At 37.6% G+C, this 24,851-nt stretch overlaps 1 long non-coding RNA gene across 1 annotated transcript; it reads left to right on the top strand.

Moving 5' to 3' along the window:
* The first annotated feature begins 5,205 nt into the window (after positions 1 to 5,205).
* Positions 5,206 to 21,493, top strand: LOC141583905 (uncharacterized). Its single transcript, XR_012516744.1, has 3 exons — positions 5,206 to 5,295; positions 15,663 to 15,914; positions 21,295 to 21,493. It is a non-coding gene; the product is annotated as an uncharacterized LOC141583905 (long non-coding RNA).
* Positions 21,494 to 24,851: the final 3,358 nt, after the last annotated feature.

Here is a 24,851-nt window from a genome sequence, read left to right as displayed (position 1 = left end):
GAGCCCCTTGACCACGTGTGGAATTTCCCAAGGATTTGTAAAAATCTCCCTTTAAATCCCCTTTCCTCATTGAATTTTCCCTCACAGATGCCTCAAGAATAAGAATAATAAGGCATTGTTTGGCTGTGGATAAGTCACAACTGAAGAAACTTCTCTCGTTAACTTCGCTATCAGGAGCCATAAAATGACATAGAGCAAAGCTATATAAGGTTTATCTTAGAATTTTGGTAAACATTTTCTTCATATAAAAATTACTTGTGTTTCTGGAAGAAGGTAGGAAGGAAAAAAAAGGTGTAATTTTGTGTCAAGGCAAATATGGTATCACAAGAAGAAAAGCTCCTTTGAATATGACCTAATGGAGCTCTTTCTGGGAAGAATTCTGTTCTATTCACCACCCTATTAACCACATCTGCTTTCACACACATGACATGTCCAATCTAAACCTAAATCTACTAAATTCAGGAAAACGATTGTTCATTCAACTTCCCAGAATCACATGAAGCCAGGGAGCAACGTGCAGTTTCCCTAAAGTGTTCTGGTTTCATCTTACAAGTTAAACTTCTAGGTATTAAGACAGTCTTTTAAAATCTACTAATAATTTGTACATAGTAAATTGAAATTACAAGTGCTAACAATTTTGATAGTAACAGAAAATAAAAGAACTTATGGTGGTTCCATATTTTCTAGGAACCCTGTGAAATAAATTTTATATTTTAAGGTAAACTTGGACTAGATAGGCTTAGAAGTTAGCTTTCCTTTCCTGTAGTGAAAAAAATAAAGCCAGGCCATAAAAGCATAGCTCCCTAAGTACATGTTTTTCTCTAATTTCATTGGAAACGTTGTCTAGCCTTTATGAGGCCATCCAATTTTGATTTTTTTTCTTTTATTAGCATCTCGATCAAAAGGTCACAATGATGGTACATGAACACATATGCAGGGAGCTGAACTAAAAAGCAAACATCCAGTGATGTACCCTTTGGATGATCCACAATTAAGGGATGGCCTATAGATATTTAATCCACAAAAAAGAAACACAACCGTAAGCAAGACACATTTCAGCTAATTCTTATCTATAGACAATATTAAGTGTGGGATAAGACAAGACCTTTGTTCCCTCCTGTCTGAAATATAAGAAGAATAAGATTCACCCTGAACAATTTCAGTGACACTTTCTTGAGTTCTAGCCTCTTACTAAGAATATGCAATAATTCATAACCAATAAATTAAAACTTGGGAGTTCTAACCTGCCATTCTAGCAAAAAAGTGGACGATTCTAGGTCTCGGCCAAAAGAAACACTCTCAACAACATTATTCGATTCTGTGCTTGACTTCAGAGAACCTAAAGAGCTATACCACACAAACAGACACAAATGAAAATGTTTTCTAGTAACAGTTGTCCGAAATTATAGAATGACAAAAAAGCTCAATTATTTCTAGAGAACCACTTCTTTGAAGATGTTATGAATTGATCTTACAATATTAATTCACCAAAATACACCAATAATAAAATATATCATGAGTTTACCTACCACATAATCACAGCAGTGCTTTCATTCATGTTTTTAAAAGGGATTCTGTGATTAATTTGCTTTTGTTGTATTTCTTTAATTCATCCATGGAATTAATGTTTATTGAATGCCCATTAAGTGCTAAGTATTATGTTGGGTACAAATAAATTCTTGTTAAAATGTGCTAACGCCATCCAGTGACATTTTTAATTTAAAAAAAAATCTAGTTGAGTGTGATGGCACACATCTGTAATCCCAGCTACTTGGGAGGTTGAGGCGGGAAGATCGCTTGAGACCAGGAGTTATGGGCTGTAGTACATTATGCTAATTGGGTGTCCACACTAAGTTTGGCATCAATATGTTGACCTCCCAGAGGCAGGGGGACCACCAGTTTGCCCAAGAAAGGGTGAACCAGGCCTAGAAGGAAATGAAGCAGGTCAAAACTCTTGTGCTGACCAATAATGGGATCGTGCGTTGGAGTAACCACTGTACTCCAGCCTGAGTGCTGTAGCAAAACTCCATTTACAAGAAAAATACTATAATAATTTTTAAGATTGAAATACTGAATTTGAGAATACTTGTGACATAAATATTACTTTAAACAAGTGACATTCATAAAGTTAAATATCAAAAAAAGCATTGAAGTACAAAATATTAGTTCCACCTGGAAATTATACAAATCATAATGTTTCCCTTGTTGCACAAACAAACAACTGGAACACTATCATACAAAACTCTAACTAGTTCAAAAGTGGGAAGGAAAATGAAGGGAAGTAGAGAATGCTTCAGTTTGGCTTTATTTATTTCCAGAATGATTAAAGACTAGTATCTCCTTGTTTATGTTGCTCAGAACAGAAAAAAAAAAAAAAAAAAAAAAGCCTTATTAGTGGTGTTAGTATTACAGAATCCAAATACTATGAAACTTTAAAATAGCCTGAAAGTAAAGATGTTTAAATAAATCTTTCTCAATTATTATTGAGAAGATTCCTGAATCTTGGATAATCTTTATGTAATAAAATATTGGGTTTCAAACGGGAAAGCCAGGCCCTTACAGGCACACTTGACAATGATAAGGCCCCTGTAGGATTATGATCACTATGCACCTCCTACAAGGACTTACTTTTTTCCCAATCCTTTTCTCTCCCTGCCAGTTATTGATTCAAACAGTGTTGGAATGTTAGGAGGTTGTAATTGGTGTATGGAAAAGAAAGCATATGCCACTCTATCCTTGCTTCCTTTCAGAACATGTGTCACAGCCTTTAACGAAATTATATAGGCAATGGGGGGTGATGAATGAAGACATGAACACAGGAAGGGTTGTAGGTGTTAGGTTGCATGCTTCCATACAATCACCAGACTAAGCACTCTTATTCTCAGGGTTACAAGGCATTATATTTGCTTACACCAGACGCCAAAGGATCAACATGGCATCTTCCTGGAGCACCCATTTCCAAGATTGTAAAGCCAATTAAAATACTGATATTATGCTGCATTAAAATAAACAAGAAAAAAATAGATGATTTGAAAGGAATTTCACTCTTACATGGGCTATCAGTTTTCTTCCTGCTCTCTCCTATACCATTGGAGGTACTTTCTTTGTAAGGAGGAAAAGTGCTGATCTATTATCTTCCATTGACCTCTGCTCACTTCCATGCCTCTGCTGTGCTTAGCAACTTATTGTAGTTACATGTGCATTTATTTTGTCTTCTACTAGACTGTACACTCTGTCAGAACAGAGAGTGTGTCATTTCAGACTCTGACTCCTTTATTGTGCCCAGCTTATGTCTTACTGCACTGCAAAGAGTCGGACTCATTCATTCCAGGATAGATGTTGCTTTAGGAATATTCAGGTGGAAAGTTAATTACAAGAAAAATTGTGGAGAATGGGTACAATATATGTTATTTGGGTGATGGATACCCTAAAAGCCCTGATTTCACCACTACATAATCAATGCACCTAACAAAATTACACTTACACCCTGTAAATTTATACAAATTGAAAAATGTGGAGAAATCTGCTATCAAAGTTTCCAAACCACTTCAATTCCATGCTTCACTTGTAAGGTTCAAAATCCTCATTTTCTCTTCTCCTTTCCCCTTTATCAAAATCTGTCTCTTGAATTGTCCTTTACAAAATTATATAAATGATTTTTAAAAATGTAAATTGTTATTTCTAATAGAAAAATGTGTGTTTCCCACATGTTCTCATTCATAGGCGGGTGTTGAACTATGAGAACACACGGACACAGGGAGGGCAGCACTACACACTGGGGTCCATTGGGGGGAAATGGGGGAGGGATGCGGGGTGGGGAGGTGGGAAGAGATAGCATGGGGAGAAATGACAGATACAGGTGAGGGGAAGGAAGGCAGCAAACCACACTGCCATGTGTGTACCTATGCAACAATCTTGCATGTTCTTCACATGTACCCCAAAACCTAAAATGCAATTTAAAAAAAAAGAAAAAAAAGAAAAATGTGTGTTTCAACAGGGAACAAGTTCTTAAACTAAAGAAAACTGCGGATATCAGTCAGTGGGTGGAAATTATTTTTGACATGGGGCATTCCCAGATCTCCTAAAGACACAACATAGACAGTTACATATTCAAATAACTTATAAGGCCAGCCCTAGAATGACTCTGTACTGAACCACGTGAGTCAAACTGAATTCATTCTTTTATGTAAAAAAAGTTATTTTCAAAGTTCAAAATGAGCTTAATATATAGACTATATTAAGATTTATTATATGGATTTACATCTATGACAAACAAAGCTCTAGTCTCTGAAATATAAAAAGTTATTTGCTACGGATGGGTTTCACTTTTCTCATCTATTAAATGAGAATCCTGGTCAGCTATAAAGAGAATATTTAACAGTGTATTTTCTATGTGCCAGCAACTATCCTTAGTGCTTGCCATGTATTAAGTCATTTAGTCCTCTCAACAACCCTATGAGATCAGTATTAATATTATCCCAATTTACTAATGAATACACAGAGGCAAAGAGGTTATGCAGCTTGTTCAAGTTCCCATAGGAATATACGACAGAGCAAGATTTAAACTTTAATATCAAATTCCAGAACCTGCCTTCTTAACCCCACTCCATGAACTCCCAAGACTTTTTGAGGACTGAGAACATATAAGCTTTTCTCATTTATCCATGATACATATCTGATATTACATCATTAGTTCATGAAGTATTATAAGAAGAAAACTGCACAGTATAAACACCAGCATAATGAAGAAATTATAAAGATAATAATCATCCAAGGTTCAGCAATCTTCTCAATAATAATTATTTGGGGAAGATTTATCTAAACCACTTTGTTTTCAGACTATTTTAAAGTTCGATGGCATTTGGATTCTGTAATACTAAGACCCCTAATAAATAATTGTCAATATTGACAGTTTTTTCTCCCTTTTGCTGATCCTTTCTCCTTTTGTAGAATGGATAAATTTATCAGATTAACCCCATTGTATGTAAGAGACAGAAATTACCAAATTACTGATATGGTTTAGCTTTGGCCCCACCCAGATCTCATCTTGAAGTCTAGCTCCCATAATTCCCAGGGGTAGTGGGAGGGACTTGGTGGGAGGTGATTGGATTATGGGTTGGGCCTTTCCTGTGCTGTTCCCCTGATAGTGAATGAGTCTCACGAGATCTGATGGTTTTCAAAGACGGGAGTTTGTCTGCACAAGCTCTGTCTTTGCCTGCTGCCATTACATAAGATGTGACTTGCTCCTCCTTGCCTTCCACCATGATTGTGGCGCCTCCCCAGTCACATGGAACTGTAAGTCCAATTAAACCTCTTCTTTTGTAAATTACCCAGTCTCAAGTATGTCTTTATCAGCAGTGGGAAAACTAATACAATTACTTAGTGTCATACCTAGGATTTGAGAACTATAGGTGTCTTTACAAGTATCTCTTCCAAATCCTGCATTATAGATTCTATTCTCCATTTTTAACTTGGGCAAATGCTGTGTATTTTAAATCTAAAATATAACTACAACTTGATAGTTATAAATATTTGGCCATGTTTTTATGGGCAAGAGATTTCTACTTACAAAGTGGACAAAGGTTCTAACTGTCAAAAAGGACAACATTTTTAGTGGAACAAGAACTAAGCTATATGTTAAGACCTCTTTAGAGGGTTTTTATCCAGGCAACGGACATAAAATTTGGAATTTTATCTATGAACTAGTCTAAACTAATCTTTTGATCTTCTATTTCCCTTTCACTGAAAGATATGGGCCACTTTTTAATGGTTAAGTTTATAAATGGTAAACCATTTATAAAACTTGATTATTAAAATCATCTTGTCACATGCTTAGCAGACTAGATAAATCTCAGTTAATTGACTCTGTCTTGCAATATTAAAGGTTGATAATTAAGGATATTGCTTTATTTTACATAATTTCTTCTTTCCTTAAGCACTTTCCAAGTGTCTGGCTCTGCTGCTTGCTCAGAACTCAATTTTCTGAAGTCCTGCTTAGATTAAACCACTTGAGAAAGCCACTCATGGACATCAGATTCTTGATCTACTAAACTAGTGGGTGAGGTAACACTCATTCTCATCTCTTTCTACAGCTGTCTTGGTGATGAATTTGCAAATGGAACCTCAACAGTGTTGGTCTCATTTGAGGAGTATGTCATAAAAGAGTAAATAGTAAGTCCTTTAAAGCTCCTCAGTCAAACACCCACAAAACGTTGAGGTTTCTCAAAGTGTAGCTATGATAAGGCCCTGATATGCTTTGCCTGTGTCATCGCTCTCAAAAAATGTGAAATTTTTACATTTTAGAATTTAAATTCAAATTTCTGATAGGAATATGTGCTTATATTTAAAAAAAATATATTTGAGATGTATGAGCTGTTACAAAACTAAGCTTGAATATGAAATTCTAAAGGATAACCAAGCATTACCAAGAAAGTTTTCAATAATTTCTATGTTCAGTCCAAATTTGGTATTTATTTGAGCTACCCTAATTAGGGCAGCTTAATTGTGTGTCATTTTGACGTTTCACTCCTTAACTCAGGGTACCTTGACCAGGCTTAGGAAAAAAAAAAAAAAAAGTGACCTTAAAAAAGGAAAAGATTACAATCTATCTAGTAAAGTTTAGCTGAATGAGTCTTCAGATTAGATACACTTTAACAAGCAAATAATCATCATCAGTATCTTGAATTTTGAGCAACTGTTAAGAATATAATTTATGTGGCTCTAGGGAAAATTTTTATAAGCCATTCATTATTGTTCCCAAAATATGTTTTCAGAATAGATTAACATAAGCAGGCACCATAATGTTTGAGCATCATCTTTAAAGGGAAAAATGATCAACATGCCCCAAATAATAACCAGTTTTGGAGAGCATTTTTGAAAAGGGAGGTAATGCCAGAATATTTCATGGGAGACTTGAGCTACTTCTGTTTAGCAATAACATTTTTACTTAACTTCCTCAACTCAGGTTAACTTGATCCCACTATTGGTATCTTGTGATTATATTTGGCAGAGCAGCCACAAGTTTGCCAAACCTGTCATTACCCACATCTTCTTTCTACCTTTTACCTATGTACTCACAGTAACATTGAAATATTGTGAAATCCTGTATTCAGGGTGGGGAAGATTTTCTTCCCCAGTCTGTGTAAGATATGAGTATTAAGGATGATTTCTCATGTTATCCATTCTCACATTATATAAAATAATTGCACCACTCAATTCCTCTGTTCTGATTCACCAGTAAACGACAATCCTCCTTTAGAATTCCCTTTAGTAGTCTTTGTAAATATCTGTGCTCAAAACAGTTCATACCTATTGTTCACTTCTCTTCTGTCTTCGGGTGATTAGGCCAGGGTCTAATTTTAAGTATTCTCATCCTTCCATAGTTACTGTGTTAAAGGAGGAAATTGCCACAAACCACTGTCGTTTTTCTAGAACATTAATACTCAAAACAATATTTTAGATTTTAGTCAGTTTTTTTCATGGTTCAATGACTTCATGTTTTCTCTTTAGAAACCAAAACATCTATAAGGTAATCTGCTCTTCAGACTTTCAGTATCGCATTTTCTCTAAGACAATAGTTTCCTTTCCTCTTTGTGTTACCACTAGATCATCATAAAATAACAGAACTGAAATTATTATTCTTAAAAGAGACCAGTAATGGGAAAATGGAAATGATGCTTTCAGGTATTTAGGCAATATGCAGCGATGTGCAATAAAAAGAGCATAGAGTTTGGAGTTAAGTGCTTTAGAAAAAAATTTCTAGATCTGCTGCCCATCGTGTGACTTTGACCAAGTTAGTGAATCTTTCTTCTCCCCAAGGTTCTCATATATAATTTGGGGCTAGTAATTACTACTTCCCAGGGCTGTTTTGAGAACTGAACAAGGCAGTATAGGCAAAAACATTTAGTACAGTGTTTCGGCTACTCTACGTCAGAAACATCTCAGTGTCCTCAGTCAACATGGAAATATCACACTCTACGGAAATTAAGAGAGTCATGTGAGCAGCCTAAAGAGAGGCCCATCGGTGACTGTTTCTCCCAGCTTTAGCAATCTCACTAAGAGGTTAACAACCAAATAAATGAAGAAAATCACATAGTTGAAGGGAGGGAAAGAAGAATATAAGTTAATTGTGCAAGTTGTGTGAGGGGAAACAAAGAGTGAACACGTAAAATATAAATACAGACATGCACCTTTCCACATGCAGTCCTAATTCAGCTCTAAAGAAAATGGTGGCAAGAGCATAGACTGTATGGTCAGAAAAACCCAGCTTCCAACCCAGAGTCTGACACACTTACCAGTGGTGTGACCTCAGTCAATTATTTAATGGTGGACTCCATGTTTCCTTGTGTGTGAAGTTGGGATAATTATAACTTCCTTGAAGGATTAACTGATATAATGAGTGTATGTAATCAATATACAGCGGCATTCAACAAAGAGTGCAACTATGGTCATTATCATTTACAGAGAGAATTACTCTTAGTTGCTTATTTGGAACCTAAGTCAAACCAAATCTCAAATCAGCTTCCCATGGATAAAGAGCAGCAATGAGCCATGCCAAAGATTCTACTTATTTGAAGATATAAATGTTTGTGACTTTCCAGGAAGTTGCTATGAAAGACAGCCTGACATGGAGGACAGTATCCTCTTATCTCACACGTTACTGGCACAGCCATTAGACAGCATTTTTTCTGATGATGTAAAAAGCTTGTTCCACATGTGAGAACACAAACACTGGCATTCTAAATTGGATATGCAATTCATTTCACCAGAATTCTTTCTGGCTATCTTCTTTGACATCATGAGTCTAACTTTATAGGTTAGCAGTGGGCTATAATTTTCTTAGTTTTTTTGTTTGTTTGTTTGTTTGTTTGTTTGTTTGTTTTCAGACAGGGTCTCACTCTGTTGCTCAGGAGTGCAGTGGCCAATAATAGCTCACTGTAGCCTTGACTTATTGGGCTCAAGGAATTCTTTCACCTCAGCCTCCCAGGTAGCTAGGACTATGGACACGTGTCACCACACCTGAGTAATTTTTTTGTTTTTGGTAGAGACAGGAGTCACCCTGTTTAGTACAAGCTGGTGTTGAACTACTGGCTCAAGTGATCCTTTTGCCTTGGCCTCCAAAAATGTCTGGATATAGGCATGTGCCACTGTGCCTGGTCTGTTCTTTTTATTTTTATTTTTTAATTCCAACATTTACTTTAGCACTATAGGCATTTTCATGTATGTTAAATTGTTGCATTCTAACAACTCTGTACTAGGCATTATTACTCCCCATCACAGATGTTGGCTACTTATTGCCAGTGAGCTATCAGGGAAGGAGGTGAGATGCAAGGACATTTCTTCAGACAAGGACATTTCTCCTGGCAAAGGGACAACTGTCAGCCATTATCAGCCATTGTCAGCCAGCACCTCTGGTAGCTCCAGGGTGGGTGCACTGGTCTGGAAAAGGGGATAGGGATGGGCAACAGCAGAATCTAGTATATTCTCATTTTTCAGTGGGGTAGTAGAATGGAGTGGACAAACAAGGATTAGAGCATTTAAGTGACTTACCATGCTCATATAGCTGATAGTGAAAAGCCAGATTCTAAATCAGCCTAGCATGAGATTGAGAATTGGCAAGCCTCTGGAATAAAGCAGAATACATTCGCACAGCAAATGTTTATTGTGTACCACTCTATACTAGATGATGGGGTTACAAATTTGGCAGCAGTAGACATATTCTCAGACCCTCATAGAGTTTCACATTCTAGAAGGAGACGTGTTTTAAAAATAAATAATTAAAATATCATGTAAAATAACATGGATTTCAGTAATAGGTTTTCCTCTCTTTTCTCCTAACATACAGTGCTGTAAGCACAGCATGACACAGTCACCCAGTAAGATTTTATACCTGCTATGGAACCTCGCTTAGTGACTGTGGCCTTAGAGAACATAGTGCTCTGCGGAAACTGGATCCACAAATCACTAGAAATATTCAAAATGTCTATGTTCAATTTCATGTTCAACTCCACAGGGAAAGCCTTCGGCCATTTCTCACAAATGTTCTAGTCTTGAGGAAATCTGTAGATGACACATGATGAGTGCATTTCTTGGCAGGCTAAGCTCACCTATTTACGGGTGTCGTATGTGGACATCACAAGCCAAAAACAGACAGGTCTGACGTGCCTGGTGGTGTCTCCAGAAACATATTCTGTCATTTGATTATGTGATTTGGCCTTCATTATCTTCAACTAAGAAATAAAGGATATAGGCCAGAAGAGATAGACAATTCTGATTCTGCATTTTTCACTGCTCTATGCAGTACCTAGAAAGTGCTTAGAACATTGCAGGCATTCAATATGTATCTGTTGAATGAAACCTCATTTCACTGTTGAAGTAACTGCAGTTGAAACCTTGGCCTAAGTGACACTGGGTGTAAGTAACAGCTTGAAAGACAGAACTCAGTTCTGTCTGTCTCAACACAAATCCTGACCTACCAGCAGTGTTTTCCTGTTAATATTTTCTCTGTATGTATGTGTGTATCTGTCTATTTATCTATCTATCTACTTGGCAGCAACTGACTCCAGACTTGAATATATCCAACTACCAATATGACATCTCATTAGGAAAATAATAGATATCTCACATTAACTTGTCCAAAATCAAATATGTTCATTTTCATTAGCAGACCAACATTTCTGATAACTAGAAGTTGCCAATGGCCTTTCTCTTAGAAGTGTTAAGATCCCTGCTCTGGAAAAGGACAGACAGGACAAGAGTTTCTTTCTCCTGGGCCCAAGTGATTTAGTGTTCCCCTTGCCCTCCTGCCATGAAGCTCAGGACTGTGCATACCACATGCCTTACTTTTCCAAGAAGTCTTGTTTGCACATTCTGAATGCTTTGAAGAAACAGTATTCATGTGCAAATTAAATTCCAGGTATGGAAAGATCTATAAACTGCAGAGTATGTTGTTAGAGGTTTCATTGGTGTTTGGAAAATCTGCCTCTTTATGTGATTAAGACATATGGGGCCTGGTGCAGTGGCTCACACCTGTAATCCCAGTACTTTGGGAGGCCGAGGCAAGTGGATCATTTGAGGTCAGGAATTCAAGACCAACCTGGCCCACATGGTAAAACCTTGTCTTTACTAAAAATACAAAAAAAAATAGCTGGGCATGGTAGTGGGAGCCTGTAATCCTAACTACTCAGGAGGCTGTGGTAAGAGAATCACTTGAATCCAGGATGTGGAGGTTGCAGTGAGCCAAGATTGCCACTGCACTCCAACCTAAGCCATAGGGGGAGACTCCAACTCAAATAAATAAATAAAATATATGGGACAGTATACATCCATTTTTTGTTATAAATTAAAACTTTACAAGATAAAAACAAAATCATAAATGTTAAAGTTGGAGAACTAATAAAAGCCTAAAATGCTTATGTTGTAACAACTTTTAAAATATGCATAGTAAATCTTTAAAAGAGCTGCACATATATTTATGTCATACTAATTAAATTTATAACTCAGAGGGACAGAGTAGAACTGTGGTTAAGAGTGTGGCTTTGAGAAGCAGAACGCCTGGGATTTAAATCTCAATTCTACCACCTGCTCCTATGTGATCCTGGACAAGTTGCTTAACTTCTCCGCACTTGGTTGCTAATCCATGACACTGAGATAAAAAGAGTACTTACCTACCTGAAGTTGTTGTGAGGATTTGTGTGTTAACACAGGTGAGCTGTTATGAAAGTGTTGCCATTGTTGTTATGGGTCTTAATCTCCACTCATATAATGTGACTGGAAACCTGGTTCAGTGAAATTATAAAGTAGCTGCTTAAAACTTATATCTTGCTTAAGTGCTTAAGAATATACTCTAAAGTTAAATTTCACTGGATTAAAGACTTGTTTCCAAAACTTACCATCCTTGTGGATTTGGACATTTATCCTTTCTGCATCTCCTTTCTCAGCCTAAAAAATCATTCCAGGAGTACCTACTTCAAAATAGGGCAAAGAATTAAGTTCTCTTGTCAAGCCTACATATGGAACCTCACACACAATTTGTGCTAAATAATTGAGAGCTCTCATTCTTACCACACAGAAACAAAACTAAATTACCAGATGAAAATTTTAAATGCAGTGAAAGGAATTATCTGATATATATAGTCTTACATACTGTCACCGTGCAAAAAAAGAAAAGGAAGAAAAAGAAGGAAGGAAGGAAGTAGGGAAAGAAGGGAGGAAGGGAAAAGTTATTTTACTAAAAAAGCCTTTAACTTTCCGTTTTGTACAACTCTGCTTTGTAATCCCAGGCTTGGATGAAGACCATTGCTCTAGACACTAATCACAATTAAAATTCAAGAACTCTTGATAGTCTGAGGTTTGTTCCCTAAACCTAGACAGACAATTCATTTCCCTTTTTACAATGACGTCAATTAAATTCAGAATCTTGGAAAGAAAACAAAATGTTCTTATACTTAACATTGGTCTCACAGTTATTCACCTTAACATGAGGTTGCATGTTTTGGAATAACTTAAGCAATGGTGGAAATCAGAGAGACCAGACATTCGTCAGAGGTGAACTTGACCCTTATGAACCTTGCCCAATCTATTTTTTTTGTAATAAATTTCATATATGCATTCCTCTGTTACTGTCTTTGAGTCAATGGACAGGCAGCAAAGCATCAGCCAGGAGTTGAGGCAGCCCTTCCTGGACTAGAATCCCTCCACTGTATTTCTCTCAGAGAAATATTCTCCTACTCTTCATCTATAAAATAGGGGAAGAGTAGTACTTCAGACTCAGACAGGAACTAGAAAGACTGAGATAGTTGTGAAACCCTTAGCCAACATCAAGCCACAAAATAAATATCAATATGTGTTAGTTTTTATTATGTAAGTTGTCAGGAATTTAATCTTTTTCTTAAATCAACAATCCACCAATTTTTGCTAAACTATAATCTAAAGAGATGTAATGTTCTAAACTAAATTCTTAAATCTCCACTGGATTGTTCTATTGTTGTTTTCTATTTGCTAAAAGGATCATAGGCAGAAGAATATTTTTTTAAGAAGATAAGTGATCCTTTTATACTTTTGTATAGTTTCAGAATGTCTCTCCTGACCAAAAATTGTTGTCATTTCTTTGTTTGGGGAAATTGCTTTTTAGTGAAACAGTTACCTAGGAGATTCTCTGATAGCGTGATTTATTGTGTGGGGCAGCAACCTGGTCCAGTTAAAAGAGCACAGCTATAAAGTTAAATGATTTATAAGTAGAATCCCAACCCTTCTGCTGTGTGACTCTTAAATAACTGAGTCCTCATTGTTTTATCTAACAAATATAACTAATACTCTTTTCTTAAAAAACTGTATTAAAAACCAAATAAATAGAACCACATAAAAAGCCAGCACATGAGTAGCTTAAAGCAGAATCTTAATATGTTTTTGTATTTTCACCTTCTTTGTAACATTTTCTCTGTTATAATCTCAAAAGTTAGTAATCTAATCTAGACATCAATATGCATATAATCATCTACATTAGTGTAATGAGTTAGATTTTACAAACTGTTTGCCTATATGTCATAGGAAATTCAGGCTCTGAGAAATTATCTTTTGCAAATCTGCTAAGGCACGGAAGTGAGACAATGGGCCCCCTTCTCCCTGTGCAGTTATATTGTAGATTGGTATCATCAGCTCCCTGAAGAACCTTTATTAAAATGGATTTTGAAAGTAGCTAGTTTGGGAACCATGCCTTTGGTTTTGAAAACTGCAAGGTGCAAGGGCATGTTTGGGTTGATACAGGATCTGAAGATGGAACAATCACATGCCCAACATCATTCCCAAGGAAAGAGCCAGCCTGCTGGGCCAGATAAAGAAAAGCCACTATAAAGTATGTTTATTCTAAGAACACGGACTGCCCGGCCCCTCTATAAATGCCCAGTGGAACACCCCTAATAAAGCAGCTGACATTCTTTATATGCAAATCATGAAATTGGCTTTAAAATTTAAAAATAAAATAGAAAAGAGAAAGAAATGGAAAGGAAAATTCCAACAGAAATGCTTAAGGCAAGTGTACAAGAGGAAGTCATTTTTGCTTTCCTGTGCTAGTGGTTTCTTTCTCAGAGTGGTTCTTCTACCTAGTTCTGGTGACTCACATCCTTGGCTCCAGGCACTTTGCTTGTCTTGAGTGCTATTGCAATGGTCCCCAACCATTTTGGCACCAGAGACCAGTTTTGTGGAAGATAATTTTTGCACAATGAGGAGTCGGGGGAATAGGTTGGGGTGATTCAAGCACATTACATTTATTATGCACTTTATTTCTATTATTATTACATTGTAATATATAATAAAATAACTATACAACTCACCAAAATGTAGAGTCAGTAGGAGCTCTGGGCTTGTTTTCCTGAACTACACAGTCCCATCTGAAGATGATGGAAGACAGTAACAGATCACCAGGCATTAGGTTCTCATAAGGAGAGTGCAAACTAGATCCCTCCCAAGCACAGTTCACAATAGGGTTCCTGCACCTATGAGAATCTAATGCCACAGCTGATCTGACGAAAAGTGGAGCTCAGATAGTAGTGCAAGCAATAGGGAGTAGCAGTAAACACAGATGAAGCTTCTCTTGTTCACCTGCCACTCACCTCCTGCTTTGCAGCCTGGTTCCTAATGAGTCACAGACCAGTCCTGCCCCAGGAATTGGGGTCCCTGCTATAAAGCATCATGAAATTCGAGCCCCCATGGGATCTATCTAAGTAAACAGCAAACAAGCATTTATATTGAGCACCTACTATGTGGCACGTGGTAGGTGTTCAACATAGATGTTTTAATCACATATTCTAATTAACTTGAATAGAATCCTGATTGTGACTTCTCAAAAGTGTGTAATCTAGACATCAATATGAATATTATAATCATTCACATCAGTGTAATGAGTTATATTTTATAAATTGTTTACATATTTGTCATTGGAAACTAAGGCTCTGGACTTACTGTGGCCTTTAGTCTGATTTCCTACTAATCTAGAATGGCTGACCAGGAGCATCTGTCTCATCTTGTCTCTCCATCTGGATATAAGCTACTCTAGGGCAAGGACTAGGCCTTGTCTCTGGAGGAAAAAATATTCAGCATAGTATATGTGGAATACATAGATAATTTTGCTTTGAAAAGTTACTTTTTTCTAAATTATCAAGTCACTGTTGTAGACACAGTTGCTGTCTGGAAAAATTCAGACAATTTGATTTATATATAGTGGTATTGATAATATTTTAAAACTTCAGAATGCCAGAATTCTAGGCTGTAATCCAGTCAGTAGAATGCTGGTTTTACAAAATAAATAAATAAATAAATAAATAAATGAATAAATAAATAAATAAATAAATAAAACCTGGAAATCAAAAGCAAAAAAGGCACATAGTCTGAGGTCTGTTTCACCAGAGTTATGGTGAGGCCTCTCCACAGAGAACCCACCTTCCAATGGCCATGTGGTTGGGGTCTCTTCAGTGCTCCCCTCAATTCCTTCTTTATTTTCTATTTCATGAGGTAATTAATTTTTATACAAAAATATTTACAGAAAACTCTGACTTACTGTACTTCTTAGCAAGAAAAATATTATAATCTAAAATATTGTAAAACAAATTTTTCCATATTTGTTTTGGATAACTTTCTTCTTTGGCTTTCTGTCTCCATTCCTCCAGTTGCTTGTTGCATGCCTTTTTAGCATGCCTTCTAAACAGCCCACCCAGCCACATGCTATGATTATTGTGACCACATCTTTAGAACCAGAGAACAGGACACCTTGTCCTAAGCATGCACTCATAGAGCAGAAATGTTTTAAATTCTTAATGCCACAGAAGACAGAAGATAACATGTTCACTACATTTGTAGAGCAACGTGCAGCCAGCCATTTACGGTGCAAATCCTCTCATTGCATAGTGTAACAACTAAAGGCCATAACCATGATACAAATCGTGGTTTTCTTGTAATCTATCTTCCATTTAAATGTAAACTCCAGGAGAGCAAAGACTTTGTGGGTATCCCAGCACTGAGGTCTGTGGCTAGCATATGATAAACTATAGTTGTACATAGGAGAGAATCAATAACTATTTGTTGAACTGAGTACATTTTGTTGCAACCCTTTTCATAATGTTACCGTAATAGGCATCATAGTTTAACTAACAGTGCCTAGAAGTGGAAATCAAGGACTTGGCTACCAGCAACAAGCAACTGTGAATGAGTAACTTTTCTGAACATCTCTTTATTCATAGGGAAATTGAGGGAGATGGGGTAGATTTATTTTTTTGTGTCCCTTCCATTTATAAAGTGCTATTTCTCTCCACCTTCACTTAGGATTATCAGTTCACCAGGGCATGCAGACATTAGTCATTGCTCAGAACTCAGTGTTTCCAGTAGACATGGATTGGCAGCAATAAAAGTGGACTCAGAGCTAGTTACTAGGAATTCCTACTTGGATGTAGAATGCTATCACAGTCCCAGACATGGGAAGGGATGTCTAGCCCAGGAGGAATAAATACTCAAATCTTTAATATACTTCTTTTCTAGAGCCATGGCTTGTGTCCACCTTCCCCAAGGAGTCCATTGAGAACAAACTCTAGGACAAACATTCTCTGCCAACAGAGCTACCTAGATGGAGAAAAACAAAATGACTAAAATCTAGAAGAAAAAAATAGAGTCACCCAGTACAGGACAATGCAGGTGGAGGAGCAGTATGCTTAGACCACATCACAGGTAGAACTCAGAGGGACTGTAAGTAACGCCTGGAAACACTTGTTGACCAGCAGTGTGCTCCTGTAGAACCAAGGGACTATCATTCTCCTATTGCAGAATAACTTTTCTGGATACTTTATGTTCTGATAATGAAAGTTCCTTCTAATATCTTAATGAACTTAGGGAGTTGGTATTCATATCCTGTTAGCTGAGAAGAGAGAGGTTTTCCAGTGGGAACTTGAATAAATTTAAATGAGTCATCCCTCAAGTACCAAGCACCACTGTTCTCAGGTTTAGATGGCAATTACTATTCCTTCAGTGAACACTGGCCATTCTGCAATTGGGGGTGGGGAGAAAAAAGGGATGGAATGTCAGTGAAACCATCTTCTACTGTCATCCTGCTCTGGGGCCTCACTCAGTCTTAGTCTTGTATCTCAGACCTTGGCCTCTTTGTGAAATAAATATTTCTTGGCCCTGTCTTGCAGCAAAATTGGAAGTTTGACTCCAAAATAAGCTAATATCACCCATAAGACAGGCCAAAAGAAAACCAGAAATATTTGGCACAAAGGAGCTCTCTTCAAGAAATTATTTTCCATGTCATATTTGCATAAATTAGTCATGGGCCTGCCAATTCAATGAAAGAGGAAAGGAGCATGGATGACCCTAGTGTGCTGGCATCCTGTTGTCCTTTACAGTTAAGGTCAGACTGTTTCTTCTTTTGCTTCATCTCAGCTCCTCTTAGTGCACTAAGACTGGCAGTTCTGAGGCTACAGATTGTGCTATGCGTGAGCAGCCAGAATTATGCAATATTTCACTTGGCTAACATTTCAGTTTGTTGAGTCAGTGGCCTGACAAGTAGCTATGGCTCATGAAACAGCATTTTCTGACTCAGTGCATGTGAGAAAGAAGTAATAGCTAAAGGTTCAGCACAGTAGACACTGTCAGCACAGCCTTCTGACTCCACAGCGTTGTTCTAGGATCTGGAGTCCTTCTACTTAACTCAGTGGCATTGCTTTCTATAAATTCTATGTAAATCTCAGACCCTCAGCAACATATCCCAAGACACCTGATGAGCAACACCTGGTATTCAGCTTTCTCCAGCATTAACTGTGTAAGTGTCCCACCCAGAAATGATAAGGGCCGTTAGCCTATTAATTCATGAGCAATTTGATGCCTCTTACGCGATAACTGCAAGTTGAGAAATGAATTTCCTGCTGCTAAAATTCCAACTCTTTAAAAATTCTTCAGTAAACAAATACAAGTTTATTCTTTGCAATAATAATGGAAGAAATGACTTTCATAAAACCAAACAATTGAAATGTCGTGATAAATGCCTGCAGAGTTGGCTAGGTTTCTAAAGCATCAAATAGTGAGTTTACCTCATCTTACGATTTTTCAAGAATCCATTGAAGAATCAAGATAGGAAAGAGTATAATTCTTCATTTTTCCTAATCAGGCTCCATTGTTTATGTTATCATAAAAGGACTTTAAATAAAGTGTTATTCCATTAATTGACCAAGAAGTCATATTTGAAAGAAATAAATGCTTACATGTGTATGCTTACATGTCCCATCCGGAAAACTGTACTCCAGCACATTCTCCAAATGTCCTTCCCTAATTCCTTATACACTTAGTGGATTCAAAGCTTAACACTATAAAAGCTGTGAGAAGAAAAATACAAATTAAAAGAAAACATTTTTTCAGCAAGACATTCAAAGTAACAATAATAACTACTTATTTTCAAAACTCAGATCTTCAACTATTTCTCCTAGAATTTTTCTCCAAAATTCTTCCTCCAAGTCTAATCCTCCTTCATCTCATTTTTCTCTTTTATAATTATGTATTTTAACTCACAGATACACTCTTTAAGACATGGGCTATCACTGAGAAGGGCCTGGCACTCTCCTTGTCAGATGACCTGTCGCCTCCTCAGCCACACTGTGAGCTCCTTAATAGAAAGAAATGTCTTATCTGTGGGTTCCAGGACCCTATTCTGATACTTAATGCTTAACATGTGCTTATAGAGTCAGTAAACTGAATGTATGTGGAACCTCCAGAACTGTGTTCCTGTTGAGGATGACAGGGAACAGATCAACCCTTGTAATACATGGCCTAAATCTTAGTATGACAAATATCTGGAAAGAATTACAAAGACATAAGATGGGAATGACTTGGGAGTCCAGAACGGTCTCTGAACTTTAGTCGTTGCCTTGGGCACACATTTCTCATATGGTTGCAATGTCACAGATCACTTTTGGTTCATCCAGTGGTCATCTCCTTAAAGTTAGCTAAGGAACCTCATACCACTCACCCTACTGTTTTCTGCTACCCCAAATCCCCTTTGCTCAGGACTTCTACTGGTTTGCCCCTTTTAACCCCATTATCAGATCTTTATCCCTAAAGCTTTGCCTATCAAATGACATAGGAGCAAAGGATGAGAGGGAGCTGTCCTGGAGGGAAGTGGTGCCTGCAAGGTAATCAGACCTTTCACAGTACTCAGATCTTGTGGTAATTTCGTGTGTGATTATGTTACAAGGGTGCCTTATCATCTCATGCTGTATGAACTGAATCCCAGGAAGAAAAAGAAAGAATTTTAAAGGCTCGTCCTGCTGCTGATGACTTTTGTTTTGGAATGTTGCCTCTGAGATGCCTAATGCCATGCAGGAGAGAAAGCTATGCAGGCAAATTAAAACATGGGCCTCAAAGATCCACCAGGAGATGAGAAGTTCAGCTCCCTATGAATCCACAGTGAAAGAGTTCAGAAGCAACACCTCTCTGGACCACCAGGAACCTTCACTACTTGTGAAGACTTCTGGAAAATTTTATGGTGAAGGCTGAAAAGGAGTAAAACCCTCTCTAACACAGAGCCCTGTGACTCTGACACTTAGCACATCTTTCACAGGGTTCTCTCCTGCAGTCATCTTACCTCTCACCATGGATTTCTTTGTTCCATTTTTTTTTTAAGTGAGAGATATGTCACATACACACACAAAAAAAGTGAAAAGAACACATATCTGTCTGGGCGCAGTGGTTCATGCCTGTAATCCCAGCACTTTGGGAGGCAAAGGCGGATGGATCACCTGAGGTCAGGAGTTCAAGACCAGCCTGGCCAACATGGTGAAACCCTGTCTCTAATAAAAATACAAAAATTAACCAGGCATGGTGGCTGGCACCGCTAATCCCAGTTACTTGGGAGGCTGAGGCAGGAGAATCGCTTGAACTCGGGGGGTGGAGGTTGCAGTGAGCAGTGATCACTCCATTGCACTCTAGCCTGGGCAACAAGAGTAAGACTCCATCTCAAAAAAAGAAAAGAAAGTTTAAAACCATTATTATAAATGTGAAACACATATAAATGATAAATGTTCATATGTGTAACCATCACTCAGATAAAGAAATAACACGTTACCAAAATTCTCAGAACCATCTTCCCTATTTCACCTCTTCCTGTTCCCTTTGAGTAATCACCTCCTGGTTTTTTCCATAGTCATTCCTTTGCCTTTCTTTTTATCTTTACTTTCTGTGTATGCATTCCTAAACAATGCAACTTACGTTGCCTGGTTTTGTGCTTCATGGAGGTGAAATCATATGGTTTGTATTTTTTGTGCCTTGCTTAATTTGCTCCATAATATGCTGTGTAATTCATCCATAACTTTCTATGCAGCCTTAGGTAGGTTATTAGGGGTTAAGAGCAGGGACTCTGGAGCCAGACTTCTCAGGTTTAAATCTCAACTGTATCATTATTCAGATGTATAACTTTGTACAAATTATTTCTGTCTTTCTGTACTTTCGTTTTAACTTACCTGGAGCTGATTGTGGGGTATGGTGTAAGTTCGTGATCTTAGGTAGACCTCCCTGGGAAACAGTCTCGGAGATGGTGATTTGTAAACATGTGGTTTATTGGATAATGGACATAGGAACAGTACCTGAAAGAAAGTAAGGAAGACCGATTTGGGCAGAGGAGAAACTTGAATGGTAAAGCATATGCAGCAGAGGCCTCGACAGATGCCTTAGCAGATCCCATGAGAGCTGGGATGGCGCTTTCATTTTGTCTCAAATTGATAGAATTTGTATCCCCACATCAGCCAGTCTTTGGATGTGAGCTGCCTTCAGGGAGGGACCACAGCCTTTGGCAAGGCAGCTCCTTTAGGCCAAGGGCAATTTCTGCAAAGTGGTTTGATTCAGCTGTGACCTGTCAACAAGCTATACTCCAGCTGGAAGAATTAGTGTTACCATCCAGAAGCAGAGAACTGAAAAGAGCACCACAACACCCAACACAGGGTCTAATTTAATTTTTTCCCCATACAGATACTCATTTGCCCCAGCACCTTCCTTCACATTATGTAATGCTACTGCTTTCATATCAAGTGCTCATGCAGGAGTCTATTTCTAAGGTTAATAAAAATTATGTTTCCTTGATCAATCATCTGATTAAAACAAGTTGATATCAACACGTATATATAGATAATTACCCAAAGGAACAAAGAACAAATAAAGAGGACTTGACATATTAGATATCAAGGGTTGCAGTAATGATCTTTTTTTCACAATCTCTTTCCTTCCCCTTCTTGTATATGAAATGTCCTCACCTGTCTTGTCCACCAGGGATGCAGAGTCTACGGTGCATTCTTCAAGACTAAGCTGAAACAAGATTTCCCCTCAGAAGCTGTCATTGGTCTCAGGTCCTTCTTCCTCTGTCATTCTTCAGAACTTCAGGAGCCATCACAAACTGTGCAGGTTCAAGTCTTGAGTAACATCCTATAGCTGTATGATCTTGGATGAGTTTATTTAAACAATGTATTATTGACGTGCTTCAATTTCTTCATAATTTTCTGTAAGAATGCAAAATTAGTTTAAATTTGTTAAATTAGTTTAAATTAGTTAAATTCAAAAAGTTTAACAATTACCACTTAGCTCAATAATATGGCTCAAGTTATTTTTATTTGCCACTATAGACAATGAATTTCTTTGGTGCAGAGATCATGGACCATTCATTTTTGGATCCCTGTCACCTAGCACAATTTTAGCATATGGATATGACTGAGATTCAAGATGGTAAGGCTCATAACTGAGAATACAAGTAGTATTCTATGTACTTTCTAGTAAGTACATTGACTTACTAGAAAGAACAGGCAGACATTCATAAAGAATTCACTTATTTCTGGAAATAAGCCCAATATTGAATAATTTAGCTGAAAACCAGGATGCTAGCAATTCTTTTCTTAATTCAAAGTTCCCATTTTCCACCTACTCTTTTCCCTGAGTATAGGATGCCCCACTCACCACCTCCACTGTCCTACACAGAATCCCAGATTTCCCTGTAGGCTAGGAGAAACAGATAAACTGAAAGAGAAGGAGAAGCAGAAGAAAGTACAAGAAGATGAAGAAGGGGAAGAGGAGGGAAAAAGGAAAGGAGGGAAGGATGGACAGAAGAAAAAGAAGGAGAAGGAGGAGGAGGAGTGGAGAAAAGAGGAAAAGGAGAAAGCTACCACCATATAATAGTTATTCAAACCTTTCCCTTTTTAAGGTTCTAAACAGGATATTACATAAATAAATCTTTGTTTACTATGGTAGCTCAGGAAATAAGTTTTGAACAGCTTTTTTGTTTTGCTTTGCTTTTGAGATGAAGTTTTGCTCTGTCACCCAGTCTGGAGTACAGTGACGTTAGCTCAGCTCAGTGCAATCTCTGCCTCCCTGGCTCAAGCAATTCTCCTGCCTCAGCCCCTTGAGTAGCTAGAATTACAGGTGTCTGCCACCATGCCAGGCTAATTTTTGTATTTTTAGTAGAGACAGGGTTTCCCCACGTTGGCCAGGCTGGTCTTGAACTCCTGATCTCAAGTGATTCACTCACCTTGGCCTCCCAAAGTGCTGGGATTACAGGTGTGACCCCCTGTGCCTGGCCTTGGACAGTTTTAAAATAAATGTTTGATCCTTGCTTCTAATCATTGATCATTCAGAAATTCTGATATCTACCTTTTAAAATGTCAATTTATTCTGCTTTTGAATTTTTAACAAACAAGAAGCTAAAACATTGGATTGTTAGTATAGTGAATGTATAAACTATACTGGCCCATGCTCAGGAATAGAAAACCAAATACTGTATGTTCTCACTTATAAATGAAAGCCAAGCTATGGGTTTGTAAAGGCATACAGAGTGATACAAGGGGCTTTAGAGACTCAGAATGGGGAGGGTTAAAGGAGGGTGAGGATAAAATAACTACATTTTGAGTTCAGTATACACTACCTGGGTAAGAGTGCACTAAAATCTCACACTTCACCACTATGCACTTCATCCATGGAATTGAAAGCTACTTATACACCAAAAGCTATTGAAATAAAAAATATTAAAAAATAAAAAATATAGCCAATATCTAAAAACATAATACAGAGTTGGAGAAACTCAAGAGCCCAGGATCTCTCTGAGTCTGTTCACAAGATCAAAAAGAATTTTTCTCTTATAAGTCTTAGGTAGTGAGCCCCATGTATTAGGAGGTTTATTTTTTCCTGAACCACTTTTGTCTTCACTGAAAGCACCATTAAATGGAGATTTTGTCCCAACTCAGTGAAGCAGAAATGTGCTTCCTCCTTTGGGGCTTAATCTCCTGAGTAGCTGGTATTACAGGATATCATATGACACAGCTCAAAACCTTAGTAATTTTAGTAGGTCAGTAGGGCATTAGAAAAGTAGGTCATTCTGGCTGCAGTCCTGTAAGAACAGGCCTTTGGAATTTGCTATGGTTTTCTTCCAGGAACAAGCAATACAGTACATTGTTAGCCTTGCCATGTGCAACTGGAAGCCACAGTAAGTTTTAGTGGCAAAGCTCTAATTAGATAACATATGCCCTACTGAGGTGAATAACAGCACTCAGCATGAGAATTTGAGAGTGTGCTGCATTCGTCACTCTCCCTCAGCAAAGGACTAACTGAATAGCAGGTAGGTCAAGGCCAAAGCTCAGATCAGCATGGAGATGGCCTTTCCAAGCCTGGGGAGGATACTTTATGTAGTCATTATTTTACGTTTTGTGCTCCCTGCCCACTTTGTACTCTCTTGCCCTAGGGGAGCACCAAATTTATTGGGTCTAAAGTAGAATATGTGTAAAGACTAGAATTTTCTATTTTTGTAAAAGACTAAAGTAATTGAGAAGGTTATCATAGCAATTCTGAAGTGGAGAGAATAAAGAAAAGACTATCTTTGAGGGGAAAGGTACCTGAGAAGGGAAGAGAAGGTACATTATCCAGGTCAAAGAAATACATAAACATATGACTTTCTAATCAGAATAAGGACTCTGGACCTCTCCTGTCAGGTCCCCAGAGAGGTGACAGGACTAAGGGGAAATGGACTATGTATTTTATACATAGAAAAGTTAGACCTAAGATTGGAGTTTTCAACTTAGCAAAAATGTCTGAATCCCAACTCTGGTATCCTGGTCTGTGTTCCATGCTTCGGCTTTCTGTGCTCCAAAACATGCAGCTCTGCAATTCAATGGACAGTGTGGGTTTGGAAAATAGGTATTTTAGGAATAGCAAGACCAGGGAGACATTCTTCAGATGTTTTCGTGATTTTGCTTGGTTGTTTCTTTGCACATGTTTCCTGGGACCTTAGAAGTGTCTAGGAGGCAAGGTGATAGAAACCAAGGAGTTCACTAAACACTGAAATGAAATGTCTCATAGTTCTGGTGAAATGGGGAGTAAACGTCAAATTTGATATCATTTGAAATGTAAAAGGAATGTGAATTTTCCCATATACTTAAGATTTTAGTTTAGAATTCATATTCATCACATAAACCTTGAAGATACAAAAGAGCTTTGGCTCCAAAGCAACGAGTGTTTGAGAGACAGTAGATAAAAGATGGTCTTTTTATTAAAGGCAAGTTGAGAACTCAGAATTGTAAACTCTTGTATTGATTTTGCTATGGGTCTTGATCTTGCATATAATAGGTATACAACAGGGCTAATGACCACTTCTTATCTCATAAAAGCCTCATCTATTATTCTGTGTGTTTTTATGACTCAATAACACAAGATAAGGCAAATTGCCTGCATAAAAATGTGTCACAAAAGGGTTGCACTCTAGATACATACATGTAAGCGGAGATTTGTGTACAATCCAAAGATTTATAAGCCTTAACAAACTACTCATTTATGTAAAATGTTGATTTAAT

This window comes from Saimiri boliviensis, chromosome 3, assembly GCF_048565385.1.
Source record: "Saimiri boliviensis isolate mSaiBol1 chromosome 3, mSaiBol1.pri, whole genome shotgun sequence".
In the NCBI taxonomy this organism is placed as follows: Eukaryota; Metazoa; Chordata; class Mammalia; order Primates; family Cebidae; genus Saimiri; species Saimiri boliviensis.
The sequence above is the reverse complement of the archived record's forward strand: the minus strand, read 5'-3'. Positions and strand labels throughout refer to the sequence as shown.